This window comes from Bufo gargarizans, chromosome 5 (genome assembly GCF_014858855.1).
Source record: "Bufo gargarizans isolate SCDJY-AF-19 chromosome 5, ASM1485885v1, whole genome shotgun sequence".
NCBI classification, from domain to species: Eukaryota; Metazoa; Chordata; class Amphibia; order Anura; family Bufonidae; genus Bufo; species Bufo gargarizans.
In genome coordinates, this window is record NC_058084.1 from 438,777,255 (window position 1) to 438,798,413 (window position 21,159).

The 21,159-nt window shown below is 44.8% G+C and overlaps 1 protein-coding gene across 2 annotated transcripts in view; it reads right to left on the minus strand.

The window, feature by feature from the left end:
• Positions 1–21,159, minus strand: part of MPP7 (MAGUK p55 scaffold protein 7) — a 339,705-nt gene that overhangs the window by 234,958 nt on the left and 83,588 nt on the right. The gene's annotated exons all lie outside the window — the stretch shown is intronic.

Sequence of the window (21,159 nt, forward strand, 5' to 3'; positions counted from 1 at the left end):
GGTACTTAAATCAAGGAAGAAATAATTATGTGCGGTGAGACGAGAGAAGACAGGCGAAAAGGAACAGGAACGGAGCGGCCGATGGGGGCCGCCTCATCCGCCGATCAATCCTCTCCTGTCCTTCAGTCATTCGATAAGACAGCCTGATTTGTCATTTTAAGGCCGGGCCGTCGCAGGCCAGCAAATTAATCATAATTCTAAATGAATGAATCTTTTTTTTTGCTTCAATGGCGACGTTGTTTTGTACATTTTTCTCTGTGAGAATCGTAATTTAACAGGACATGTAAGGTTTGCACGGTGCTCGGAGCGGCAGGTTAAAATAACACCCCCCTGATGGGAGCCGTACATTAACACTTGACAAAGCAAACACCAGCCTTGTAATGTACCCCGTACTCCAAACCAGTCAGTCTAGGGGGGTCAGTCTCTGGGATTTTATGCTGCAATCTGTACCGGAGGGCTAAGCTCAGGGAAATCAAATTGGGAAGACAGTCGTCATTTTCCACCTCTAAAAAAAATAACATGTAAAACGTCATACTAAGTCCCTGATTTGTCCTCTTTGTACGAATGGTAACTTATGGATATCTGGTTTGGCTATATATTCCCCCGTCATACTCCAAGGATTTTGACTTCCAAAAGGTGGCGCTAGCGAGATGGTTCCTTGGGAGAAACCTCTTTGCTTCTGAATTGTAAGAAACCTTTATAATTCTGTACTTCATTTCTGCATCTTATTGGTAACAACTAAGGCCTCGGTCACATTTCTGTTTTTGACTGACAACATTTTTCACGGACAGCACAGGTACCTATTGATTTTAATGTGCTAGGTTTGTAATGGGGACCAAACATCAGTGTTTGGTCCGTTTTTCAAGGACCATTGATCGAGATGCTCTGGAAATCAGTTTTTTAAGCCTAAAGGTGCTGGCCGCAAAACGCAAATCTGCAAAAAAAAACAATGACATCCGTGTGATGTTCGTGTTGCATCCGTCTTTTTTTGCAGATCCATTAAAACAATGACTTTGCTTGCCTGCAAGACGGTCAAGAATGGGACATCTTTTTTGCAGAACAAGCATAGGGATGCGGACCAAAAATATGGTTGTGTGAATGGCGCCTTACAGTGACACACAGAGAGCAAAAAAAGGACACAGAACAAACACTGATCCTTCACAGACACCTTAACAAATGAAACACAGATGGATTTTTCCACGAACGTAAAACGGACACAGATATGCGAATGAGGCCTAACAGAACCTCCTAAATTTCCTAGACAAAATCGCAAACCTGCCTGGTTTCCAGCAGATTTGGTGAGCCGATGGTGGCACCTTTGCACCAACAGTATCATTACCTGTCTTCAAACATCAAAAGTATGCCCATAATGGAGTATAATAGTTGGCACAAGGAGCTCCCACTATAGAATTCCTTAAATGACATTTTGGGGGGCTCTTCACCATGTCCAGCCAGTGGCTTACCTTCAATGGAGGCAGACCCCATATGACTGCTATGTGGGCCTGGCGCTTAACTCCTTCTTCTGTTCCCAATGTGAAAACTCAGCATTTTCATACAGCTGCCACTAGGGGGACGCTCAGCGCAAAGAAATTATTACAGTTTCCATTGCAGACAATGGTAACTGTACAAATTCCTATGCCCCGTGTTCCCACTATTGGTAGCTGCGGGAAGATCGATTCTGCTAAATAAAAAAAGATCATAAATGTGTCTAAAATCTATCTCGTTGTGGTTTGCGTTAGGAGTTTTTGCATACTGACAAATTGGTAGTACAGGGGGCCTATACTACGTTTTGCCATGGGTCCCTATACACACACAAATACAATACACAATAATAACATTGTTATAAAAACAGGAAAAGAAAAAAAGGTCTGGGATTTGAAAGCTCAAGCTCGTAGGAAATTGGGCAGACAAGAACTGGGCCAAAGTGTTCTCATCGCTCATCAAATCTGCCTCAGTGATAGAGAATGAACAGACTACTCTGAGAAAGCTGCCAAAAATCAATCTGTGGGATCTCCTGGGACCACTGGTGGAGAACTGGGCCACAGGCTGAGAACCACAACACTGAGCTGAAGGAGCGGCGGTGCCAAGCTTGGCCTGCACTAGGTGTAGAACACCTCCGGCGTGCATTCAGTCTCCCAATTACAACCATTAGTCCAAAGAGCCTGGGAACTATGTGGATGAAGTCAGCCAGTCTAGGGAATAGCTTAATAGATGATGGCCTGGTGCTCTGCTGGTTCCTATGACATAAGTGGCCTGTAACATTAACAGGTTTAATTCTCTTATGAGAATGACGTCACTGAATTTCCTGTATGAGACCCCATCACAACACATGACACATTTTACCAGGTTTGCACTGAAAAGAAAAATCAGCAATAAATAGTTTACTTCTGCCAATCAATAATCTCTGTTTTTGGTAAAGTTAGGTGGCAAATATGGCGAAAACGTTATATGTGGTGTCACCCAGCTTTGCTAAGTCCTTTGCTTTACACTGGGTCAATTATGGGGAACAAACGTTCATTCCAGATAACTGGCCCATGTGAATGTGTCGTCGATCACCCGGTGCTCGTTTGAGAAGTGACTATCTTTTATGCAAGACCAAAAATCCTTGTTTGTCGGGAGCAGATCGCTCTGTGCAAACTGGGACCTGGTGCCGACAAACTGTACGGGGGACCAATGATCGTACTAACCATCATGCATCCCAAGACAGTGGCAATCATTGGTGTATGTAATGCAAGGGATGACTGGAAATGAGCAATCCTCTTCCTGATCACTGCCTGCTCTAGAGCCCCAAATGATAAGTTTACCTTACAAGGAGCATCATCTCCTGTTCAGAGGTCTGGGAAATCTAGAAAACTACTAAGTGATACTGGCCAAAGATATCAAAGGGATGTTTCCATCTCAGACACTGATGGCATATCGCTAGGACATGCCATCAATGTCAGAAAGAAGTGGGTCTCAGGAGGTGGGAACCGCACCTATCTCCAGAATAGGGCTAGAAAAGTGAGCGGAGAGAAGTCACACATTCACTGCCACCCACTGTTCCCTGCTATGGGAATTCTCAAAAACAGCTGAGAGCCGGCGTGACTATCTCCAGAAGTCCCATACCGGTGAATGGAGCGGTGGGTGTGCTTGCGCAGTACATTCTGCCTTGAGACGCCGGGATCCAAGGCCCTGTGTTTCCGTGCGTTTCCTCCCACACTCCAAAGACATACTGAGAGGGAACTTAGACTTTGAGCCCCATTGGGGACAATGTAATGCTATTGTATGCAAAGTGCTGCAGAATATATCAGCGCTATATAAGGGAGTATAATAAATATTTTCCAAACTCCAATGGCGATGAATAAAGAGCATGCTGCGCACGTGTGGTGTGCTCTCCTTCAGTTTGGGGGCCAAATTCTGGAGATAGGTGCAGGTCCATCTGCACCTACAAATGGTGGCATATAGTAGCGATACGTCATCAGTGTTTTGAGATGGGCCTCCCTCTTTAATGTCAGCCGTACCCACTGATTTCATACTCCAGGCTAGAATTTCCTACTCCAGTGTTAACGAGAAATGCACTTGAGTAAGATGCACTAAACATTTAGGGCATCTTCTAGCAGTCATCTTCTGGTGTAAATTTTTGCTATAATTTACGCCAATTTCTGACGAAATTATAATAAATCTGTCGGGTGGAAGAAGACCCCGCTCAAGCAATGCCCACTTTTACAAAAGTACTGGGAAAGGTGGAAAATCGTAAAAGTCCAATATTTGGTACAAAATGTGGCTTGCTTAAAGGGCTTCTGTCACCCCACTAAACCGTTTTTTTTTGTTTACTTATAATCCCTATAGTGCGATTCCTGCATACATAAGCTAAATAATGATTTCAGTTCAGTAGAATTTGTTAAAAACGCAATTTTAAAATATGGAAATTACCTTGCTACCAGCAAGTAGGGCGGCTACTTGCTGGTAGCAGCCGCATCCTCCGATCCTAAAGACGCCCCCTCCGCATGTTGATTGACAGGGCCAGGGAACGGGATTGTTCTCTGCTGGCCCTGTTTGAATTCAAAATCTCGCGCCTGCGCCGTACCTGTCTTCAATCGGCGCAGGCGCACTGAGAGGCGGCCGCTCGCTCGGCCGCTCCATCCTCAATGCGCCGGCGCCGGGTGTAGATGTGACGTCATCGGCGCAGGCGCATTGAGGATGGAGCGGCCGAGCGAGCGGCCGCCTCTCAGTGCGCCTGTGCCGACTGAATACCGTTACGGCGCAGGCGCGAGATCTTGATAGCAGACAGGGCCAGCAGAGGACGATCCCGTTCCCTGGCCCTGTCAATCAACATGCGGAGGGGACGTCTTTAAGATCGGAGGATGCGGCTGCTACCAGCAAGTAGCCGCCCTACTTGCTTGTAGCAAGGTAATTATCATATTTTAAAATTACGTTTTTAACAAATTCTACTGAACCGAAATCATTATTTAGCTTATGTATGCAGAAATCGCACTATAGGGATTATAAGCAAAACAAAAAAAAAAACAAAAAAAAAAAAAACGGTTTAGTGGGGTGACAGAAGCCCTTTAAAAATCTACTACTTTTGTACACCAGAAAACTGGTGCAAGTAGGTTAATAAATCCCCACATTGTGTTTGTGTCAGGTTTTTTCAAATATTAATAGAGGTTGGTTGAGTGAACAAGACATAAATTCAGGAGGGAAGAATGAAGTAGGGGACTGATTGAAGAGAGCATAACTATAGGGTCAGACTTGAGGGGGCGTCCATGGTGGAGAGCACCTAAATGGCGTAAGGAGTCTTATAGGTCAGGAACTGATCATTGGGTCAGACTTCGAGGAGGCGTACTATTTCTCTGTATGGACAGCACATTGTAGGCGTAAGGAGTTTTTTAGGTCAGGCAATACTCATAGGGTCAGACTTCACAAAGCTTGTTTGTAGTCTGTTACCGTGGAGACACACAGGACTACATAGGAGCTGTAGACACAAAGTAAAAGAAATGTTTTAACCAAAACTACCAAAAGTAGATTTTTAATTTTAGATGCATTGAAACGATTGTGAAGGAGGTCATAAAATGGAACAAGAGAATACAACTCAAGTACAGTGTATAATATATTTTCCAGATAACTAGTGAAGACATGAGACAAATTACCGATCAGGTCATACATTCAATGAGAATATGTGTGGGTGTCAGTCATCTGAGCAAAGCTCTGGAGCTTTCGAACTTAACGCTCACTGCCGGTGCACATACTACACCCCAGACATTGCTGCTATGATACACGGGGAGCAGCTTTACAGATGTCTACAGTAATGAGTGCAATAAATCCCATGAAGAAAATCTTGGCAGGAGACCCCTCTTTTAAAACAAGTGCACACAGTATTCTCTCCTGCAGACGGTGCGATAAGACGGCACTGAACGTGCGATATGACATCATAGGAGAAGCGCGAGCCATACATTTACAACTGTCTTCAATAATTAAGGGTGGAATGAAGGAGGAAACTCAGGAAACTCCACGAGCAGTCCTTTTGGCCACACAACAAGGGAATAAGCACACTGACTTTTTATGAAGTCGGTGATTCATTCCTGCGATTCCCCAAATATCCTAATAAAAAGCAGTGACAATGCCATTACTCAGCTTGGAAAGGAGCGTGCGCTGCAGCATCAGACAGAGCCCGGGTAAGTTTTGGAGGGTGACCCAGGACTCTGTATACTGTCAGGCCTACAGAACTGGGAGATAAAAGTCGGAGGAGACTCTCGGTCCAAAAGAACATAGCGGCCGCCAAGGACACTTTGTGCAGATGGAGAATTGTGCTGAAATCTTTACCTACTCCGCGCAACGATTTCGATGATGGAAAGAAACAGTTCTCTGATATGGCACACATCATCATATCATCAGTATCATCATATGTGACAAATAATGAGGGGGAAACTGCAGGATATGGATTTTTTTATGTGGATTTTTGGGATATTTAGCACAATTGTGTGTTTATCTTAATAGAAGAAAAGAACCCAACCACAATATAGGAGCCAATCTCCTGTGTGAAATGAGGTAGGGGGAGAGACTAAAGATCTGGTATTCTGTAGAGTAGTAAGTGTGTGTGGCCCGTGAATAAAGAACGTTTGTTCGTTATTAAAGGAACAGTGGTTAAAAAGTGGGTTCAAACACCTCAGTTCTGGTAATAATGATAGGTAAATACAGCCATAGGTAAATAAATACGGTAAAATAAATATAGATAAAATTATACATATAGGTGATAGCCCTCAGACTATCTCCCCCTGTGAAGTGAGTCACCTATATGTATAATTTTATTCCTTTTATCTATATTTATTTTACCGTATTTATTTACCTATGGCTGTATTTACCTATTATTACCAGAACTGAGGTGTTTGAACCCACTTTTTAACCACTGTTCCTTTAATAACGAATGAACGTTCTTTTATTCACGGACCACACAGACCGTATTTTTTTTGTTTTGTTTTTTGCAGATCCGCAATTTGCGGACCGCAAACCACATACGGTCGTGTGCATGTAGCCTAAAGATCGGGCTGGAGCATTCCTGTATTCAAAGTGCCATATCAAGTGCAGCGCTCATCCGTCACTCTGCTATGGGAGCACTGCGACAACTTGCCTACTCCCAAAGGTTTTGAGTTGTGTATGTGTATATTTATTTATGCATACTTATACCTACATACAATATATAGTGAAGATTATGTGAACACCCCTTCTAATTATTGAGTTTCAGCATTTCATCTATGCCAGTTGAAAATAGGCGCATATAATCATGCACACAGTCATGTAATCCCCATAGATATATATTGGTAGCAGTGTATGTTCTCACCCAAAATAAGACAAATTCAAAAAATGTAAATTAGGAAAAGTCTTCAGAGAAGAGTAGAGGATGTTCTAGAGGTAAGAGGGGCCGGCAGTGATAGTCTGGTGTCCACATACTTTTGACCATATGGGCTTGTTTAGAAGGTTTAAGGCCTCATGTTCCACATTTTTTGGGGATCCATTCATTTCAACGAGGCCGCAAAAGCTGTCTCTATTCGTATTCATGTTCGGTAGCCCCACAAAAAAAATTGATGTCCTATTCCAGTCCTTGTTTCAGACAAGAAAAGGCATTTTTAACAGACAGCAGGAAGTACCGATCCACAAAATGCGGAGAGGAAATGTTTTGTGGATCCGCAATTTGCAGACTGCAACAATAGCTACAGCCGCGTGCATGAGACATGTGGTTTAAACTTAGCCACCACTGAGTGCTCTAATTTTGTCATTTTTGTCTCAGAACTTCCATCAAAGGAAGCAATTATTAGGCAGACCGGATCTTAAGATGCTGGTCCACTTTTAAGGCACTGATGGCAGCATGCAGCACGCCTCATAGGGTCATTCTGTGTGATGTGTAGTTTATGGTCTAGAACACTAATGGCGAGTGACCAAGTGACAGCAACCAATGCCGAAACCAAGGATGTGAGGTCTAGTCATAGCTCGGCTACAAAAAAAAAAATTTGCCTGCATAACCAGATGGATCCGTTATGTGGCCCATAGACTTAAAAGGCATTCTGTTATTTATTCCGTCATAGAATTCTGTTATGGCCCGTGATAACAGAATCCATATTGAAATTGTAATAAAACCTGAACCAGAACTTGTATAACACAAGTTCGCTCATCTCTACTCATAACAGTCCAGACTACCTGATAATCCGAAAGCAATCTTACTGTATATGTGTGCTCTGCAACAGGACTATAGGCCTCACTGGTCTAACACTGGCCCATAGCAACCAATCAGAGCCAAGCTGTCAATTTTCCAAAGAAGTGTAAGAAATGAAAGCAGATTTTTAATTGGTTTATAGGGGCAACAAGGCCAGTTTTTACTGTTCTTTTTGATAAATAAAACCCAATGTTTTTGCTATTTTCCACCCAACTTCCATCCAACAGAACTATAGGCCTTACTGTTCTAACACTGTTCCGAAGCAACCAATTGGAGCCCAGCTTTCAGTTCTCCACAGTAGTGTAAGGAATAAAAGCCAAGTTCTGACTGGTTGCTAGGGGCAACAAGGCCAGATCTTCTATTCATTTAGATTAATAAGGCCCAATGTTTCCACCATTTTCCACTAAACTTCTATCCAACAGGACTATAGGTCTCAACGGTCTAACACTGGCCCATAGCAACCAATCAGAATCCAGCTTTCGGTTCTCCACAGTAGTGTAAGGAATAAAAGCTGACTTCTGATTGGTTGGTAGGGGCAACAAGACCAGCTTTTCTATTCCTTTTGATAAATAAGGCCCAATGTTTCCGCCATTTTCCAATGAACTTCCGTCCACAAACCTGAACCATCACAGCAACAGATTGACACTATAGGAGAAGCCATGCTAAAAGTATTTTAAACTTGTTTTTACAACCATTTTCCCACAACTAAAACCTTTAGAACCGGAGATAACGAACTCCCTGTCAAAAATGTAAAAGGAACAACCCAACGAGTAGCGGCACGTTAATCCATCTCTGGACTAAATCCTCCATATTTCCAGCCCCTACGATAGAAGCGACATATTTGCACGGATGATGAGGTTTGCGTTGGCCGGGACGCTCCAATTCCAGTACCCTCTGGAATTTGGTATCAGAAGCCAGTCAGGAGTATTAGTGACTGCTGTATGGAATAGATTTGCTGCAGCGCAGAAATACCAGCTGTTACAGTACGTCCTGAGAGGGATTACCAAATATTCTTAAATTGAACTTCAATCCATCTTTCCATAAAAACTATAAGCGAACGCCAGGAACGTAGCGGCAGTATCGAGTGCACCTGAGGCATTTACAATACCCTGCAGAATTGTTACAACCAGCCTTTAAAAAGACTTCTTTTGTTCCTTGCTTCTATATATCACACTGTATCAGATTTTTTTTGGCTTCGGCTACGTGGAAACAGTGATATGTTAAATGCAGCGATACATAGTTGAATTTCCACCAGGCCCTTAGTAACCTCTCAGGCTCCTGGAGTAATGGCGACACCTAGTGGCCAGGATGATCGCGGCAGCTGAAACGTACACTGGGGTTTACGTATCAGAATGAACACATGACATGTGATGAACACCTGGCTCGGGCGATGCGACCACAATTTCCGCCATGATTTTCTCATTTATAGCGTTCTGTTTCCAACCATGTAAGAGCAGCGCACTGTCATTTTATGGCAGATGTATTGCAATAAAAGACAGGAAAAGACAGGAATGGGGTTGTTTTTGTTTTTTACATTGTATATACTCTGTGACCCCCCTTCTCGCCCGTTTCCCCGGACTGTTGGTAACTAAGCATCCCTACTCTCAGCATCTCCAGACGTATTAAAGGTATCCTCCAGTCCAAACCTAAAACGACCATACAGGACAGATGCGTAGTCAGCTTATCTGGTGCCCTCTGTTCTCCTCATGCTGCCTCCATTCTGATCCCTCATCGGATTCGATTCAAAATGGCCGCCACTGTCTGAGACTTACCTATGCCATGTGGCTGAATGTACACAGTGCATATTACGCATGGATTTTAGAATTTGCAACGTAATACCAAACTGGCTAAATAGATGGGATTTTCAAACTTTCATCTACACCAGGGGTGGGGAACCTCCATTTCATGTGGCCCCCAGCCCCCTGCCAGGAAATGCTAATGACTGCTTCCATTATGGAAGCAGTCATTAGCATGTGAGAGGCACAGGAAGGTGAGCACAGCGCATTGCTAGCTGTACTCACCTTCCCTGGTCTTCTTCCGGCCCCACACTGTGTCCTGACACATACAGTACACTGTGCGCTGTCAGGTCACAGTACAGCGCGGCAGGAAGAAAGCCAAGGAGGGTAAGTGAATCTGCCAAGAGGCAGTGCCGTCCAGAGCTGGAGAGGCAAGTTTATTTTTAAAATTTATTTTAAATGTCTGATCTGTGGTCCGATTGGGGCTGATCTGAGGATGGGGGGGTCTGATCTGAGGCTGGGGGTGCCTATTAGGGGTCCGATCTGAGGCTGGTGGCCTGATGAGGGTCTGATCTGAGGCTGGGGGGGTCTGATCTGAGGTCTGATTGGGGTATGATCTAAGGCTGGGGAGGGTCTGATGAGGGTCTGATCTGAGGCTGATGTAGGCCGGGGGGTCTGATAGGAGGCTGATGGGGTGGCAGTTCTGAGGCTGAGAAAGGGACAGGCAAGGACAGTTGCGAAGAAAGAGGCAGGGAGAGTGAAAGCTGAGTGAACCCCTCTCTGGACCCCCCTGGGATGAGCTTGGCTGCCATTAATGCCAAATAAAGAACTAAATATATAACATTCTGAACTTAAATATTAGGCCACTTTCACACTAGCGTTTTTTGCAGATCAGTCATAGATCTGCAAAAACGCTTCCGTTACAATAATACAACCGGATACATTAGTCATGAACGGATCCAGTTGTATTATGTCTTATATAGCTATGACGGATCCGTCTTGAACACCCCTGAAAGTCAATGGGGGACAAATTAGTTTTCTATTGACTTACATTGTGCGTCAGAACGGATCCGTCTTGCAGCATTATTCTGTCTGCGATGGGGATGCAACCAAATGGAACCGAATGCATTCTGGCGCACTCCGTTTTGTCCCCATTGACAATGAATGGGGACAAAACTGAAGCGCTTTCTTCCGCTACTGAGATCCTATGACGGATCTCAATAGCGGAATTAAAAGCGCAGATGTGAAAGTAGCCTTAGACAGCTATGTGTGGTCAAAATGGCGCCTGTACTATTTGTAATATATAGTGCAGGCGCCATTTTGTGCTGCAAAAATACAGCGCTCTACATTTTTTTTATTGAAGCGCAATTTCTGTAACTTACCCCTAAGTCACTTATATGTTTGACCAAATATAGCAGTCAAATTTTTAAGTTAAGAATTCCGTATGGCCCGCAAACGATTTTACAAATATCCAAATGGCCCTCGGCAGCAAAAAGGTTCCCCACCCCTGATCTACACGGTGCAGAAATTTCTCAGGCAGAAATTCACCTATGGCGCGGATTTCGAAGTCCACAGCACATCAATTGTTAATGCGGATTTCACCCTTTGCAATGCAACGGGTGAAATTTGGGGACAAATCCATAAAAAAAAATAAAAAACTCAAGTAATGTGGCGAAATCCACATAAACAAATCGGCATATACTACACTGCCATGTGCGTCTAATGAGCGGTTCCCATCTCGCTTTTGCTTTATGGCGGGTGTCTGTTTCAGTATAGTAAAAATGTATTAGACCATATGCACATCAGTTAAAGGTATAGGTTAAAAAACACAAAGATATCCCTAAAACTGCATACGTGTGCACACATTTTTTCGTGTACGTCTAAGGGTGCATTCACACGACCGTATGAATAGGTCTGCATCTGTTCCGCAATTTTGCGGAACAGGTGCAGACCCATTCATTTCAATGGGGGCGGCAAAAGATACGTTCAGCACACCGTGTTCTGTCAACATCTGTTGTTCCGTTCTGCGGCCCCGAGAAAATATAAAGCACATCGAGAATAGGCATTTTCTATATAGCGCCGGCCATGTGCAGTCTGCAAAATCCGGAACGCACACGACCGGTATCAGTGTTTTGCGGATGCGCAATTTGCAGACAGCAAAACACGACACTGTCGTCTGAATGCGCCCTAATATACACGTTAAACGTACTTAAAAAACGAGACGTGAACAGTCCCTGAGACAGGCTCTCCCTCAGATGGGCCCAGCACCTGGAGGAGGTGAGGGGCGAGTCATTGGGAAGTCAGCATTGGAAAGTCTGAGATGTTGGCGTCATCTTAAAAGGAACCCAACGTGTGGCCAGAACAGAGGCGGCATGGGAGGAACAGAGGACACCAGGTACGCTGACCAGAAGTGTGTCATGTATAGATAGATTTTAGGTTTAGACACTATAAAGGCCATCTGTCAGCAGATTTGTCCCTAGGACACTGGCTGACCTGTTACACTTGGCAGCAGAAGGCATCTGTATTAGTGCCAAGTTCATATGTGCCCACATTGCTGAGAAATGCAAATGAGCCTCTAGGAGCAACGGGGGCGTTGTTATTGCACCAAGAGGCTTATCTCTGCAACTGCAAAAAATGTCAGGGTCATTTACATCTACAGTGATCTCTATCAGACTTTCTATGGACAGTGAGACATCTTACAAGGTGAGTCACGTGAAAAATTGAGAATTTCAGGTAGGGAGTAAAAAACGGAAACACAAAAATGGAAATTCGGCCGGGACTGACCGGTTTAAAAATGAAGCTATAGTTCTATTTCAGACTCTACACATTTCTTTTTCCACATCTATGTATAAAAAGGATGTGGATGTGTACTGCACAGGATAAGTGACAAACTTGGGGTCTGACTGCGGGGACCCCCACTGATCCTGAGATTAAGGGGTCCCCGAACCCCCTCTCTGAATGGAACAGTAGCCCACCGCTCCAGTCACTTCTATGGGACTGATGTAGACAGGGCTTCATTGAATGGAGCGGTGGGTGAACATGCTGACTACAGCTCCATTCAGTGGGGGGACTCGCGGACCCCTCAGGATTGGTGGAGGTCCCATCAGACGCCCCCTTCCCCTGGTCAGATATTTATCAACTATCCTGTGGGATAACACCCTTTAATCATGGTATGAAGAAATTATTTTCTAATAAACTCCATGTTCCTATCCCTCACAGTTTTAATGGTCTCTACTTGCTGTCCGTGAATGTTCCATCCAAAAACCGACAACCTGTCCTGACCATATCCAGCTGACACAGCTGCAGAGAGAGGTGTGTGCCAGGACTAGGTGTGTTATGTGGCCTCCAGATTCAGAATGAAAACGGGGACATTTCCATTCACTGACAGCAAGCAGAAATCTTGACAATGATAAGGAATTGAAACACAAAGCATATAGGAAAATTGTGTAACTTCTCACCATAAAAAACGTACAGTATACTGAACCGACGGCAGCTTTGTGGCCGCTGGATCCGTGCTGTCCCGTAGGATCCCTCTGTCGTTCCTCTCGTCACCTGTTGCACGCTTTCTCTTAAAGGGCAAACCCATTAGAACAAGCAAAGCCAAAGCCGTGCCCCTCTGTGCCCTCCGCGCAGCCATGAAGCAGCTCGGTGTCTGACGACTCCCGACCCTTACATCCCAGTCTAGACAGAATTAACTACATTTTATTTTGCTGCCAAAAACCGAAATCTTTAAGGACACTGAAGGCATTGACATTCTGCCTATAATCTGGAGCGATTCGGATCTGGAAAATCCATAAAAGTTTTTCATCCGTTAAAGTTATACGGTGTTGTAACAATCAATGGCATGAGCAGACGGGACGCCCCAATGCCGTCCACAGCAGCGCTGCTCCCCCAAACACTCCTGTCACGCCCATTAAAGAATAAGGAGCATCTGTAAGCCCCCCCCACCCCACCAGGCCGATCCCCGGATTTCCTAGTACTTTCCATGTTATAAAGGTATATCGTTCATGTTCAAAATTATTATGTGATTCTGTTTAATCCAGTCACTTCCGACTGTGGAGCTTCTTCTAAGATGCTGGGATGGACACATCAACCCTCTGCCGTCACCTCTCCTGACAGGTCTGCTTTATTAGATACTTGCAGCCCCATGTAATAACAATTCTGGAGCATCTATTCTTATGAGGCTATGTTGTGTCATTCCATTATTATTCCTGAAAGAAGTTATGAAGGAACTACTAGCAGTTTGCAATGAAGGTCCAGCTGGGTGTTACCAGTTGGGGTGTGCCCCTACACAGTCTGTCACTAGCCAATGAGCGCTGCCAGTGTCACACTGTGCAGGGACACTAGTATCACACTAGCAAGTAGTTACTAAAACTGTCACAAGAGTGTATGAGACCTGTAACCCCCCCCCCAGCTTTAGTAACCACTTGCATTCCCCGTGTAATACCAATTCTGAGGGGCTATTGTGATGGCTCTGTGTTGTTACGTTCATCTATTATTCACTAATTCACTAATTTACTAATATATTGCCTGCAGTCAAGGTACTGCTGAGTGTTACCAGTAGCAGGTGTGTCTGACGCCGTTCAATCAGTGCTGCCGGTGTCAGACTGTGCAGGGACACCCCCCCAACTGGTAACACCCATCTGTACCTTTACTGCAAGCTGCTGGCAAATTATTCCTAAACGTTTAGTAGACATAACAGAGGAATGGCACAACATAGAGTCATAAGGACTGTTCTTACCTGAGGAATGCAAGGAATTCCTACAACAGACATGTCAGGCGAGGTGACAGCTTCTCTGTAACAATGACCTGTCACCACGCCTGACGTGACGACCTGAATTCCTCAAGAAATAAAAATTCCAAAACATCTATTCTTCATTGCCCTGTGTCTCTGCTATTCCTCCTGGAAATGTTTGGGGGGGGGGGGGGGGGGGGTGGACTGACATCTTGGGTGTTTCCCTGACACTACACAATCTCACTCGCTTTAAGCAGTTTGACGAAGGGGTCGGTAACGCCTAGCTGTCAATTTAGTCATACATTTCCAGGAGGACACAGGGCTTTAAGAAAATATGCTCCAAAAACGTATTCCTGCTTGAGTAACAAGTATTAACTAAAATGTATATTGTCCCATCTGGATAACCTGCCCGTAGATGGTGATGGCCGCAGGTCCAGCTTCTTTACCTGCTGTTATCGTCGGGCAAAACTCAGTATGGCCATTTGATTCTCCTGCAGGATAGATAGATAGATAGATAGATAGATAGATAGATAGATATAGATAGGATGGGTAGATGGATAATAGATAGATAATTACCCTGATAATAAATCGCCCTCAATATCTCTCTCCGTCAGGAGAGCGAAAACCCAACATGACCCAAGATTATTCTATGACATCTGCTATGAAGCACAGCTACAGTCATACACTAGGGCACTAGAGGGCGCTGTGGCTCTGTTACAGGCTATCTGCTGACTAATTCTCTGGGTGGATTATTTGCAGAATGATTTTCTTAGTACATTCCCATTTAGTTTACAGCAAACAAATCCTTCGGCCTCTGCTCCAACTAGGACCAGACACGAGGTACACTAATCATCATATCCCAGAACAAGACTGAGCCGGCACCTAATCTGGAGCTTCTATCTGTATTGGGAGGATGAGCTGCGGTTCTGATTAAGGTTACATCCATAACACGTGCATTTATCTTCCCGGCCTGAGAGGAGAATAGGTGCACTGACTGATCGCAGTCTATACAGGGCTGCAACACCCCCTGTAACTGCAGTAGTCGCTGGGATTACACGCCATGATAGGGGAAGATCTGCTCTGCCATCAGAATAGAACAACTAGAAAGATGCAGTTATATACTGACATCACAAGCCCTTAATCATTACCATGAACCACCTCATGAATGTAATACGGTGCTTCTCAGCCTTTTCATGATAAGAACATAAGTAAAGAAGAAGGGAGTGAAGGGGGAAAAGGGAAGAAAGGGGAGGGGGAAAAAGGGAAGGGACTGGAAGGGGGAAAAAGGGAATGGAGGAAGGGGGAAAAAGGGAATGGAGGAAGGGGAAAAAAGGGAAGGGAGGAAGGGGAAAAAAGGGAAGGGAGGAAGGGGAAAAAAGGGAAGGGAGGAAGGGGGAAAAAAAGGGAAGGGAGGAAGGGGAAAAAAGGGAAGGGAGGAAGGGGGGAAAAAGGGAAGGGAGGAAGGGGGGAAAAAGGGAAGGGAGGAAGGGGGGAAAAAGGGAAGGGAGGAAAAAGGGAAGGGAGGAAGGGGGGAAAAAGGGAAGGGAGGAAGGGGGGGGGAAAGGGGAAGGGAGGAAGGGGGGAAAAAAGGGAAGGGAGGAAGGGGGGAAAAAGGGAAGGGAGGAAGGGGGGAAAAGGGAAGGGAGGAAGGGGGGAAAAGGGAAGGGAGGAAGGGGGAAAAGAAAAAAGGGTAGAAGGATAAGAAAGGGGAGGGGAAAAAAGGGGAGGGAGGAAGAGGAAAGAGGGGAGGGCAAAAAAGGGAAAGGAAGAAGGAGAAGAAAGGGGAGGGGAAAAAACAGAAGGTAGGGGAAAATCTGAATTAGACTTACCGGTAATTCTGTTTCTATGAGATCACCATGACGGCCACGCAAGGATTAATGGGCCGCCATGGTGATGAAATGGAAAATCTGGACTTACCGGTAATTCGGTTTCCATAAGATCACCATGACAGCCCATTAATCCTTGTGTGGCCATCATGGTGATGAAACGTAAAAAAAGGGAAGGGAGAAAGGGGAAGAAAGGGAAACAGGTAGGAGACAACCCATACATGTATCCATCAGTGGTTGTCATGAACATTAAAACTTTTTGTAGGGGGAAGGGCAAGGGCTGCTTTTCCATAGATGCGGTCTATGAAGAATAAGAAAGACAAGACTTGCTGCAACTTCTTGAAAGTATATATCATTCTTTGAAATTAGCAGAGCCTGAAGGAAGACGAGGGGGGAAGAATACTTTCTTGCAAAGCATTGTTGTTACTTTTTCATGTATATTGTATACTGGTCAAATAAAAAAAACTCCTTGTGTGTGTATGGGGGGGGGGGGGCTGTTGGGGTGGAATGGAAAGATATTGGGATCTAGTAATTATGCAGGGCGGACACAAGGACAACCTTTGTGGTTAACCAGTAGACCCCACCTTGGGCCATGTCTCCGGTACTGACGAGGCGCTGTGTGATGTACGTACAGATCAGTAAATAACTGCATGCATCCCTGCGGAGGACAAGCATTACGGCTGATTTATTGCAGGAGGGCGTGGAAGCAGCAGAAGGAGGCATTGCTAACAATCAGCCACTCAGCCACGTGCAGGGCCAAAGGGAGAGGCATTTATCAAGGTCAAACAGGCTTTATTGTTGTAACATACGTGGGGAACACAAGAGCGGATCTACGATGTGATCAAATCCCCCATTAATTCCATTTCCACCATCACATTTCACATTGGTAGACTGAAAACACTGCAGGGAGATTTACTAAGACCAGCCTTTTATACGTCACTCCTAAACTGAAGTGTGCTGCAGAACAATGTGCCACACAGGTCAGGCGTGCTCACTGCCACTCCACTGACTCTCTATGGGACTGCCAGTCCGGCTATTTCCAGCAGTCCCATTGAGAGCGAACAGACAGGCAGCGCACATGGTTGACCTGCAGCTCTATATACAAGAGTAAGTGTCAGTTCATATCTGCGGTATCCCACCAGAAAAGCCTGCCGGAGTTATCCGGATCCAGCATATCCGAATAGTGCCACGCACCACTGGACCCCATGAACTATAATGGGATCTCGCCAGGTTTTGGCAAGACAAAAAACATTGCATTTTGTCCAGCTGAAAGCCACTACTCAGATGCCACCACAGTTTATGGGGTCCGGTGGTGCATGGCACTATTTGGCGTTGCTAGATCTGGAAAAATCCGGTATGCTGTTCCGGCAGAGAATCTGGGATGCTGAAAATACGAATGTACCATAAATGACTTGGTGCTGGTCACATCACTAAAACTAAATTGTCTTTTCATCGTTGGTTAGTCGTGGGCGCCAAGCTGCTCATGACATTGGAAGCCCAACTAGGAGGACAGGTCGTAGATATTGTGACCACATTGAGAAATCAGTGCAGTGTACTTGCATGGCAGTATACAGACCCAGTGCTTCACACAACATGAACTGGGGGTGATGGAAGAAGAGACACAGTAGGCAAGGAGGCTTGGGTGTTGACGTTCCTACACAGTTGCAAGAACTACAATCATGTCCGCACCACAAAAGCAACAGGTCAAACATTACCACTGACCAATGCTCACTGCACTCACCCGTCCATCAGTTATAATAATCACTCTACATCAGTGTATTCTGTCGGCAGGATTACAGGTTGGACATTGAGGACCTGGGCTTTTTTTTATTTTTTTTTAAACTTATCAACTATGAAACCACTCCCCTTTTTCCTGTACTGACCTCCAAAGACAAATGCTCCACACAGGAAGAGGAAGTGATGCGTGAGCAGATGTTCCACACAGGAAGAGGAAGTGATATGTCAGCAAGGTCTGATTGGCTGCTTCCATGTGACTTCCTGTTGGAACAGGATGTTGAACAGTATCATGGAACATGTAAAAGTTCTGGCACTGGTATGTATACATCATGGTTGATATAACTGTATGTATTATTGTATTAGGTATTATTGGCCAATATGGGTGGTGGATAATACAATATATGTTATAATGGTCAATATCCTGCAGCCAGCCGATTTCCTTTTTCAGCTAGCTTGTATTCACCTTTTTCTAAGTTAAATCTTAGTTAAAACCAAGTGACAACCAGTATAGACCAGCAGACGATAGATGCCAATAACCTGAACTGCACCAATTAATAACTGTATAATGGAGTTTATTGGCTTCAATAAGAAAAGGTCAATGCTTGACCCTTGGAATCAATCAATCAATCAATTAGCTAAACTGATTCAATAATACCTGCAAAGGTCTCTCTGGAGATCGCTTGTCATTAGTAACAAGGCAATAACATCTCTTGGGAATACCGGCAGGATTAGAGGACCGTGTTCTTTGGTTTTGCTCTCAAGCTTGGTCTTTTATGTCTCAGCTTGGTCATGGTAATAAATAACAGAATGTAAGCTGTTCAGCCAGGAGGCTTCAGGCAGGTCGGATGTTTTATAACAGGTCCTGAACAAGCAACAGATGATGACAACCATGGAAGAGAACACCCATCACAGCACAACATAAGACGATGCAATGCATGGAGAACACAAAAACAGCCATGAAATAAGGACAAATCAGGGCAAAGCACCCAAACCAGGAGACCCGGATATGCCATAAACATCTGACAGGTGCGGGTCCCAGAGGTGGAACTTGTGTCTACCTTCAGAATGTCCCACAGCTGCTTTTAAACTCCATAATGCCTGGGGATAGGTGTAGGTCCCAGAGGTGGGGTGCACATCTACCAGACATCTTGTGTATATGCCATAAATGTCTAATATAAGAAACCCACTTTAACGCTCCTTCTGGTGGTTCTGCAGGAGAGCTGAACACTTGCTGCCTGGTTTCCCCACAGGTTAGATCTGATCACATGGGATCCCAGCAACACCCTGTGATTAGCTTATTTTTTAAGGTCTTTTTGACCAAATTAGGATAGTGCAAAGCAGACATTTTGAAGAGGTTATCCTTAGAGTAGGCCATCAATGTGTGATCACTGGAGGCCCAACCACCATGACCCCCACCAATCGGCAAAATGATGGATTGGGACTGAACTGAAGAACCAGACACAGCCACACTTACCAATGAGCAACTGGGTCTGGTCAAACATTGAACAGTCCATTGCTCTTGCTACCGTGCCATGGTGACTTTAATTTGCTGAATAACAGGGGTCTTGAGGATCAGTCCCCCACTGATCAAATACTGATGGTCTGTCCTAAAGATGGGTCATCAATGCTTTACAGAAAACCCCTGTACTGCTTGACATTGCTTTGATGCAATGACCTTATTGGCGGTTATACAGACACTGATGCCAGCCAGACAAATATCTGCTGTGCTTCCTACAGGCATCTACCAGAGACTGGACCGGCAACCATGACATCTCCAGATAGCAATGTCTTCTACAACCTTTCAGACTTGCCTAAATTTACTAAATCTATCTATAAAAGACCGAACCAAATTTTACAACTTATCCACTTTCCAAACTTTCCTTGTTATACAGTGATACATTGGCAAATCAGTCATTCAGGAGTCTGGCAGAAGTGGGTAACTATGGTTAATGGTTACCCTACTACCTGTCAATCTTCCCATGGAGCAGCTAAATGTGCCTGTAGAAAATGAGGGATCTCCTCTCTCTTGTGCTGATTAGGGTCCATTCACACGTCCGTATGTGTTTTGCAAAACACGGACACCAGCAGAGTGCGTTCCGCATTTTGCGGACCGCACATCGCCTGCACTCTCATAGAAACTGCGGACAAGAATAGGACATGTTCTATTTTTGTGTGGATCCGGAAGTGCGGATGAGGACAGCACATTCTGGCCCCATTGAAAATGAATGGGTTTGCACCTGTTCCGCAAAATTGCGGAACGGATGCGGACCTATTTTGCGGACGTGTGAATGGACTCTTAGTGTGCGATTCTCCCTAAAACCTGTACATGGCCTATGTGATTCTTCCTTTGCAGACTGTAGTGTATGTGCTTTACCCCCCCCCCCCCACCCCTATCTACAGTCTGAGTGAGCTACTCTTATAAAGAAGATTGTTTAGAAAGTTGCTTAAAGGGGTTTTCCAGGATTTCGATATTCACGGCCTACCTTCAGGCCTATCTCTGCAGATCAGGTCATTACCGTGTAGCTCTAGAGCTGAAACCACGCAGCTTGGTCCAACTTCAGGCATCAAATCTACAACGTAACAGCGGATCGGTGGGGGTGCAGGGTGTCAGACCTCTGCCGATCTGATACAGATAGCCTATCCTGACAACCCCTTTAACTTTGCTTTCAAGAAACAAGTGAACAGTAAAATAAAAGACAAAAGGTGATGACTGATTGGTGGGTATGTTTTAGTCAGTGCTGATATTTCTTGTTCCCTGTCCTCATACAATTCTGACCTGCAGCAATACTTCATTTCCAGAAACCACTGACATCACACAGACGGTTCGCCTGCTCTAGGAGTAATGGCCAGCTGACAGAATGTCTTTCTAGCATTCCGTACTCTCACTTTTACATTCCCAGTCGTTTTGGACACCAGGGACCAGTCGATGAAGTTAGCAAAAGTCTTGCCAAAAAGATATTGCGTCTCGGTGGATATGCTGTGCTTCTCAAATGCCTCTCGCTTAACTTTTCAGTGTGAAATTAAGCCGTTAATTAAAATGTAGCATAAAATATTAGCGCAGCTCGAGTGCCAGGCTCCAAAGCTGCTGAACCTGAAACAGAGAACTGATGCAAGGAACCGCACCGAAGAAACCGCAAGAGATGCATATCTGGATTTCCTATTAGATTCCACCAAAAAGAAGGGTGACCCCCTGTGGACAGCCGTTTCAGGGTTCCTGACCCTACAAAGCGAAGTACAATTATCTTCAATAAAAAATGGATGAGCAGGAACTCCAATCAGGACCACACACCAGCTCTTCCAACTCCAAGCAGATAATATAAACCGCATGGTATTAAGTGTGAGTCTAGACTAAATAGGGCAGCAGTAATGACCACAAGCTGCACCTGACAAGAGGTGTGGTCATTACCAACAACACTGCAACAAGTGGAAACAGAGAGG